Here is a 9,621-nt window from a genome sequence, read left to right as displayed (position 1 = left end):
ACAGACAAGAAAAAACACATTCACAAGCCCAGAAATGATGTCCATGGGCACAAACAAGAGCCTGATTTTGTAATACTATAATAAGGGCACTCATTGGGAATGGAAAGCCTAGGTTGCCATCCCTGCTCCATGGATTGTTTATGCATTTTACATCAGATGACCATTGGTCAAAATACACAAACAGTCTTAGCAGCCAAGACCAGAATATCCAAGCACCCAGGGATGCTTAGTGCCTAAGGTTTGAAGGAGGAAGAGGAAAAAGGCAGAGCAAGTGCTCAAGAGGCTGTAAAAGACACATACCAGAACCACTAGGCATTTCCACATGTTCTCTGGAGGTGGGGTGGGGGAGGTACTTTAGTTAGAGAGGCAAGCCACTCTAATTAAAACACTCTGTCTTGTGAATTCAGCATCCCATGCTTCAAAATGGTGGCGAGGGCACTTTAACTAAAACTTGTTGAACAACTTTATTTTGAACAGCCATCATTTTGAAGTATGGGGATGCTGATGCATGAGATGTGAAGGCTAGTGTGTCAGGATTTCTGGCACACCACTCTTCAGCAGTTCTTAGTGGCTGCCTCTGGCTATGCCCCACTCTGCAGTCTGGCTATTCTGGGTCTCAACCAACTCTCCCCATGCGCTACATATGGAATGTAAGGTGCCAAACTAAGAGCACCAGGTTCCCCCCCCAGAGCCCACGTGCACAGAAGTTATGCACAGCAATGCTTAACATCACCCTTCTAAAATTCCTTCACAGATCTTGCCTTTCTTGCTCTATAAAATACTAAATTATTCCTCAAAGCACATGTTTGATAGGGAAGAATTCTGCCCATTTATAGAGACATGGAAATGGGTGGCAAACCTCCATATTTTAAAGTCACAATCCCGCAACAAGGAGGGGTGGGGAGTGGAAAGACAAGCACCATGAAGGAAAGATGGTCAACTATTAGTAAGTTTACATTTACCCCAAATCCACCTCACCTACTCATAAGAAATGATGCAATTCATGGCATAAGAAAGGGAAGACATGACTTGGCTCTAGGATTGCCAATTCTGACTGAAGCTAATTTCAAGAGATTTTTTTTTGCCCAACATAATGCAACGTCATTAATTTCATTTTCTTAAAATATCCTATTAAAGTCTCCCAGATTGCTTTCAATAGTCACCAGGAGGTCGATTCCGATTCCGGTAGACTCCTAGCCAATCCAGGAGGGTTGGCAACCCTACTTGGCTCTATGCATTATCCAGGGGAAAAAACTTGTTGGACCAGAGGGCTGCAAGTCAGGTTCTTAAGACTGTCTCAAGAAGTTTAGGCAAGTTACTTAATGCTGTACCCAAGGCCACAAAGCAAGTCTGAAATACAGCTGGGAACAGGTTACTTAACTATGGACCTAAAATAACTAATCTGTGCCAGGGGATAATACTTACTTACGTCATGGCTGACGGTAAGGGTCAATATCAGCTGAAGTACACCAAGATCTTTGACACTCTTACTGAGTGCCTTCTACCCAATCAGACACAAATATTTAAAGGTCAACAAGAATTTTTATTCTCAAGGACTGACATATCTAAAATTGGTTAGATTGTTTCCTTCAAGGACAGTAAGTAAGGAAGAGTCATTTTCTTTTAAAAATCCAAGTACTGCTACTTCTTAGTGGCTAGCAAAAAGACAAAAGTTAAACAATAATTGTTCTGCAGAGCTTAATATTATTCTAAGCCATCCTGACCTCAGTGATGGTAAATCAGCTCATACCCTCATTTGATTTTAGGAAAAAACATGAGTTCAGCTCTCTCCTACATGTTAGTCGTCTATGAATTATTTCCTCCAGGTCACCAATAGAATCTCACCTCAGCTTCAGTCTCTTACTTTAAGTATGGAATTAATCACCTCAAGAATATGAGAGAGAGAAGTTTTGACATTAGACAAATTCAGAACCTCCATTTACTAAAAGTCCTTTTAATAGTTAAATTGGCTTCAGTACCCTCCTTCAGAACAAATCTTACACACTCACTAGTAAGGGAGCTTAATCTGAGGGGCAGGAAATTAATGTAATAGAAATTAATGTGAACAATTTGTAACCTCAGGATATGCAATGGAATGTTGTTATTTTTGGACTCAAGTTCGGTCACACCAATCTGATACCAAGAGCATAAAGAGATTAGAAACTCTTACAAAATATGAAGGTATACGTCCATTGTCCTCCACAGCTAAAGAGATATGTAATCAGCACTAGAACTGAGCAGGGGGAAAGTTTAAATCGCAAAGGTTCTCTCAAATTTTTTTATTAATTTTTTTCACCATGTTCACATCCTTTATGGTCATACTTCCTAGAAAATTTGAGAAACTGAATTTTATTTACATAAATGTTCAAAGAGAGCACGTCTGAAAGTCAGACAGAAGTCTGTTGAAGCTGAATTTGAAATCTGCATGCAAATATTTGCAAGATTCATGTGCATTCAACTAATCAGGAAACAAAACACTATGAAACTAATCTGTCCTGTCGCCACCAAATGTTACAGCTCATTATTAGTAATACAAGGCATGGGACTAGAACAGACTTTCCAAGTCAAGTTCAGTCCCCTGATTTCACAAGCAACCACGTCAAACTTGATCTTAAAACTAGTTCTATAAAGCCTCCTGGAAGGTTAAACTAATTTCTTGTGAAGAACCCACCTTCTTATTTCCAGCCTAAATTTATTCATAGCCTGTTTACAGAGTTATTGGTTGTTGCCGTGTTGGTCTAAGGACATAGGCAGACAAGGTTCTTTGTGCAGATGTGATATCATTTATTAGACCAACTAAATAGTTGGAAAAATTATTTTTTGCAAGCTTTTGGACACAAACAACCTCCTTCAGGCATACAGAGTTTCTGTCCAAAATCTTGCAAAGAACAATCTTCCTCCACTATTTAGTTGGTCTAATAAAAGACATTACATGTCTGCACAAAGAACCTCATCTAGCCTGTTTACAGACTTTTTTTCTTGTACCAGCATTGTCCTAAGTTAAAGCATTCCTTTCCCTCCATTATGGATACACGCAGAGAGACCACATATCCCCATCTTCCCCCTTCATTTTCTAGGCGGACCGAGGCAAACTGTTAGTATTCTCTTGATCCTGATCGTCCTAACAGCCCTTCTCTGCAATTGTTTCAATTTGAATTCACTGTTCTTGGACTTGGATACCCAGAACTGTACAAAGTATTCCATGCAAATTATTTGCAGAGCCTGGTATTAACTATTTTTCCATCTGTAATGGAAACAACTTGCTCACCACATCCAAGCCACCACCACTTCAAATGACTGAGTTGCCAGTGATCAATTCATATACACCCATGTCTTTCCCCTGCTCCATCTCTTCCAATTGATAAGCTCCTAGCTCAGTAGTTCTCAACCTCTTCAGACTCCAGGCATCCTCCAGACTGCAGGACCCTTCCATAACTGTTCACAGATTTCATAGACATTAGGGCTGGAAGGGACCTCAGAAGACCGAGTCCGGCCCCCCACCCAAAGGGCAGGAAGTGAGCTGGGGGTCATAAGATCCCAGCAAGATAAGCATCCAATTTGCTCTTGAAGGTGTTCAATGTAGGTGCTTGAACCACCTCCGATAGCAGGCTGTTCCAGACCTTGGGGGCTTGGACAGTAAAGAAATTCTTCCTTATGGCCAGCCTGAGACAGTCTTGTAGTAGTTTAGGGCCATTTGACCTTGTCATCCTTTGGGGCGCTCCAGTGAACAAACGTTCCCCCAGATACTGGTGGTCACCCCTGATAAACTTGTAGGTGGCCATCAGATCACCCCTGAGCTTGTGCTTTTCCAGGCTAAAGAGCCCATGGCTCTCAGCCTCTCGTGGTAAGGTCTGTTTTCCTGACCTCTGATCATGTGCATGGCTCTTCTCTGGACTCTCTCAAGCTTCTCCACACCCTTTTTGAATTGTGGGGCCCAGAACTGGACACTATACTCCAGCTGCGGCCTCACCAAGGCCAAGTACAAGGGGAGAATGACATCCCGGGATATGCTCGAGAAGCATCTATGGATGCCAGCCAGGATTTTGGTCGCTTTACTAGCCGCAGCATCGCATTGCAGGCTCATGTTCATCTTGTGGTTAATGATGAACCCCAAGTCTCTTTCTTCCGTAGTGCTAGCCAGCGTAGCACTGCCGAGCCTCTAAGGATGCTGCAGGTTTTTCTTCCCAAGGTGGAGAACCTTGCATTTTTTGGTGTTAAACACCATCAGGTTCTCGTCCGACCATTTGCCGAGCCTGTCCAGGTCAGCCTAGAGCACCCACCAGCCTGGATCACCTGTTATGAATTAAGTGGCACCCCATTTAAAAATAGTAATCGATTTATTACAGGGCTTACCTCCTTGCAGAAGGGCAGGCGGGGAGGACAGTCAGAGCAGCCTGGTAGGGAGAGCCTAGACCTGGCCTTATCTGCTCACACCTTGCTTATCTCTGAGACACCTTTCAAAAGAAATCCCACCCTAGCTGATAATCACTCTTGTAGCTTATACCAGAAAGTTCTTGCTGTTGGTCACTACAGACCTGATCTTGTACTATTAAATCATTCCATATTATTACTCTAGACCTCTTAGTCTTTCAGTCTCTTCTGCAAGTAATCCAATCCCCTTCTGTATGAATGGATGTCTTCCAACTTTATGGCATCATTCAAGTTCATTAATATATTCTGAATTTCCGCAAAGGTCATTCAAGAAATTGTTAAATAAGGTTTGGCCTCAGGATAGATCCTTGGGGGAACTACACTGAGAACCTCCCTCCAAACTAGCAGCTCACTGAAGGCTACCATTGCCATCTCTTTAGCCATTTCCTTACATTCCCTGTACTAGTCATTTCTCATGTTATATTGTATCCAAAGTTTTACTGAAATCCAGATTAGAGTCACTGCATTTCTAGTATTAAAAATGCAATTCTCTTCCTGAAGACGGATATCAGCTTAATCAGGCATGACCTATGTCTGGTATATCAACATTACTTTTTATCCATTTACAGTTTGTTCCCTGCCTTTAATTACACTTTCCTTCCAAATTTAACCAAAAGCTCTCCATAGTGGTGAGATCAAATTAACGTGGTGCATAGGTGCCCTGTGCCCAATTACCTCTTCATTGAACCTAGGCACTGTATTTGTTATTCTCCAGTCAGAGAACCACCTCTAGATTGATAGTCATTAATTTGTTAAGAAAGTTTAAAAAACAAAACAAAACAGTAAAAGCCTACAAGAACAGGAAAGAAAAAATGGTGAATTCCAATACAAAAATGTCATCAGCACTCACACCATGCTACCAGAAACAGGTTACATTGTCAAATAAGTCATTTATTTATTCAACTTTGAGAAGAGAAGCCTTTCTAGTAGGACTTCAGGGTTTATGGGCAGGGAGCCAAAACAGAACATGGGCAACATTGTTCTTAGTATTTGTTAAGGGGTATTAGTTCTTTCAAGAATTGAATTATTTCTGCCTCTGTGCAAGAGTATTATCGCATTAAAAAAAGGCAGACGCATCCTGCTGCCATGCCATGGGCATGTCAGCCCCCAGTGCCCTCCACTAGGCAACTCATTTTTCAGGCCAAGGAGCACCACACTCTACCTACAACTCTGCTATCACTTCTTCCTATGCTCCTTCACTATTACACTCGCCCTGCTTTATTTCATGTTGTACCTAAAAGAGGAGGTCAGGAGCCCTAACTGCCAGCTGTATACCACTACAATTCCAGGATACCTCCCCAAGATTTCTGCATCATTTTGAGTTTTGACTTTCATTCGGTACTTAGGGTTTAAGACATGCTGTATAAGATTAATTTAAAATTAAGCTCCCTCTGGGCAGCATGGCATCTACTTACAGTTTCTCAAACAACAGAATTTGGTGTCAATGTAGCCTAACAAACCATTGCCTAAAAAAAAGAAGGAAATTATATTTGATTTGCTGCTGATTGAACTACCTCTTCCTCAACTCCAAAAACCCAACCCCCCCTCAAACCCCCACACCCCAAGAAAAAAGCAAAACCATAAATTGGGCATACAAACTTTATATACTGAACATCTTATTTAGAAGTGTTTGTATCTTCAGAACACTTATGCTTTGTGCTTATTATTAATATGAAGATTTCTCAATGAGCAGCTTTGGTTTAATTTAATCAGTATGGTAGCACCAACACTGTAACACTACCAATATGTCAGGAAAATTAAAGTGTGCATCACCAGGTTAAGTAGAATTCTTTTAAAAACGTAGCCAAAAATATTGGGTTACACTTGACTTAGTTGAGAAGTGGTGGCTAGAGGGGGGTTGTAATACACACAAGCCATAAAGTCATTCATTTTCTGATTTTAAATAGTAAGTTCTTGTGTACACAATGACAAAAATGGAAACCTAAACATCGTGACCTGCAAGCTAAATTTGTTAAAAACAAAAAAACCCCAACATTACTGGCACTCGGCATCTCAAGCTATTTAAGCAGATGCCAGCCCTCTAACTTGCTGGGCAAATTTAAGAGACACTAAGCTTGCAGGCCACAGCTTTTTCCGATCTTTACAATGTATTCCCAGCTCTGGAGTGACAGCTTTACTTATTATCCCATAATGCCCTGCAACCTCACAGAAACACTCTTTAATGATATTTGAGAACACATGGGGCAAAACTGGGAAGAATCCAAACTAATCCTCCATAATTTGGAACCAGCAGATTGAGTGACATGCTTTCTTAAATTAGTAAAGGGAATCAGAACTCATGGTAGAGAGGATATCTTTTATTAGACCAATTAGATTCTTCTAAAGATTTTTGCAGAAATCTAGTTGGTCTAATAGAAGATAGCACCTCTACTATAAGTTCTGATTCCCTTTGCCTCCAGATTAAATATGGCTACCACCAGAATACCTTATTAAAGTAATGCTCATAAAATTCTTTCTTCCTTTTCCAGTAAACATGCGAGTTGGATCCGCTGAAGAGCAGATTAAGTGCCGATTACGAAGACCGGGTTTACTCTAACAAGAGGTGCTGCCATGGAGTCGTGTCCCTAAATCCCAGTGAATAGATCACATGGCTCAGAAATTATCATCATCTCGAAGGAGGTGGTGGCTGCCCTGCCCCTGTTATTCAGGCATACACCTCTCACTGTTCTGGCCCTTCAGCATTCACTTTGTAGCCAGCAAGAAAAGAACATCAGTCTCTGTCAGGGAGCGCTCCAGCATCTGTTGACATGCTCAGCCCATGTAAAATTAAGAACATGGTTGTAAGCAGCTTTTGTTGATTAGATAAAAGAATCTGTCCACAAGCACCACTGGCTTTCAGCATAAATTAATCAAAGCACCAGAGTTCAGATTATTCTGACTGCGCGAGTTCATAAACTTTGTTCCCCAAAGACACTTTGGGTAAGCTATATAAATTTACATGTTAATCCTCTGCAGGTTTGGTTGTTTTTAGAAACAAACAAACAAACAAACAAACAAACAAACAAACTTCAAGGCAAGCTATATCATTTTTATATCATGTACCAAAAAACAGCCTGCAACTGAAGAAATAACAAGGAATGAGGAAAAAGGACAAAATGGATTCACTCTAAAGCCCTCTCAACACCTGACTGAGAAAATATATTCCTGTTATGCAGACTGAACTAGGTAAACTGCCAATACAGTTTACTGGGAAAAATCATGAAGATTTGGGGGGCATGGAAGAGAGGTTCTGCAGGAAGTACTTGGTAAATTGATGCTGCTCCATGTCCTCAATAGAACAGGGTGTTTCCTCCCCCCACAGAAACATTCAGTGAAATTAGCGTACTAGTAAACAATGATTTTTTAACATACATATCCAGGGTTAACCTTGAGCTATAGCATATCTGTCGCCAAAAACTTAATTACAACACACTGCTGTTATGTTGGGTTGAACGGTGGTGGCTGCTTATCAGAAAATAAAAATCTGACCAGCCATTTTTTTTGCAAAGTCAGAACAATAGTGAAAAAAAGGACTAACTTGCCACAGCTGTTCTACTGCATTTCTAAGGTAAATTGATGACATGCCTCTATTGAAGATATGCAGCAAGCTGACTTCATCCTTCACAGATAGCTATCTGTTTGCTCCCACCGGCAGTTATTGGAAGGACCTGATCCAAAGCTCACGGGACTCAAGCTTTGATTCAAACCTCTAGACCACTGGTCCTCAACCATCGTGAATTCAAGGCACCCCTTAGAAAAAGTGTCAGCTGTTAGTTTTCACTCTATATTTAAACTACAGAAAATGAAGAGAAATTCTTCCGTTGTAAAGACCTCAAAAAGGCCACAACAGGTCAGAATGTTTTTTAAACACTATGGATTTCCATTTGAGTTTATACTGCTAATCATATTTACACACCTAACACTGCTAGCATTGTGTAGCACCCCACAGCACCCACAAAAGGTTATCAAGGCACCTCAGGGTGCTGCAGCACCCTGGTTGGGAATCATTGCTCTTGCTCCTTTGTGAGCTTCCATACCGTCGGCTATCACTTGCTCAAACAGTAATGCATTTTCCAGGATAACATTTATAAAAACGATGGCAGCAGTATGGACGTTAAAGCAGGCCAGGCTTGCTTAGGGGAGTAATTCTGCCTCCGACTTCTTTAAAAGGAAAATCTCAGATCAGGCTCCTTAAAAGCAATAGTGCTTCCTGCCAACTGTTTTACCAAGTACTTGTATTATACAAGTTGACTTCACAAATGTAACAATAAAAGGCTGCAAGACTCTTCCTTTTATATTGGGAGATAAGATAAATGAATAATTAGTTGCAGCTTTATCATCTTAAATAGCCTTAACTCTAGAAGTTAAATTTGGAATTGTAATAACATCCCTCCTTTTTCAATTATTCAATACCTTCCTATCAACCTATAAGCATTTTAAAATATAACAGGAAATGCATTATATTTGACTTTTTCTTCTTTTAAAAATGAGCTCTTTTTCTAATCTAAGGATCAGCTGATGACAGCCCTGCGATCCAAAACAGACCCAAGTTTCAGAGGTACAAGGCCTGTGCAGTTCCCATTGAGCTTAGATGGAGTTGCGGGTGTCCAATGCCTCTCAAAATGAGGTCCCCTGACGTGCTTCTCCTAGAAGCGACCTATACACTGAATGCTAAGTACGCGCATGAAAGTTTCAATATCATTCCAGAAGGTGCACCAGTGTCATCTCTGTCCAACTACTGGGTGCTACTTTGCAGATGAGAGACGAACTGCTTTTATACATAGGAGTTCTGCTGAGACCAGTAAACTCTTTGGCTCCAAATCAGACCGTGAAACTGGTGACCCAAACTCACCGGCGTTTGCAGAAAGAATAAGTGGTTGCCTCTGTCAAGTTTTTAAACAGAAAGCAACTTTTGAAAGCCCCCTGCCCCCCTTTCTCTCCACCACACACACACACACACACGAAAGGGGAGCAACTTGGACTGAGCCTCAGTCCCCTTTCTGTATGCACACGTACATGTGTGCGCGCGTGCGCACAGAAAGGGGACTGAGGCTCAGTCCAAGGTGCGCGTGCACGCACGCACACAGAGAATTGACTGAGGCTCAGTCTGAAAGTTGTGCCTCTGTGTGTAAAGAGGCACATGTAAGGGGAGCACCTAAGGCTGAGCCTCAGTCACCTTTCTGTTCACCC

The 9,621-nt window shown here is 41.4% G+C and overlaps 1 protein-coding gene across 1 annotated transcript in view; it reads right to left on the bottom strand.

The window, feature by feature from the left end:
• The window catches only part of EZR (ezrin), a 62,209-nt gene that overhangs the window by 51,718 nt on the left and 870 nt on the right, over nucleotides 1-9,621 (bottom strand). The gene's annotated exons all lie outside the window — the stretch shown is intronic.

This window comes from Gavialis gangeticus, unplaced genomic scaffold, assembly GCF_001723915.1.
Source record: "Gavialis gangeticus isolate Ggan-Ray unplaced genomic scaffold, GavGan_comp1, whole genome shotgun sequence".
Classification (NCBI taxonomy): Eukaryota; Metazoa; Chordata; order Crocodylia; family Gavialidae; genus Gavialis; species Gavialis gangeticus.
Note: the sequence above shows the minus strand (reverse complement) of the source record. Positions and strands in the feature narration are given on the sequence as shown.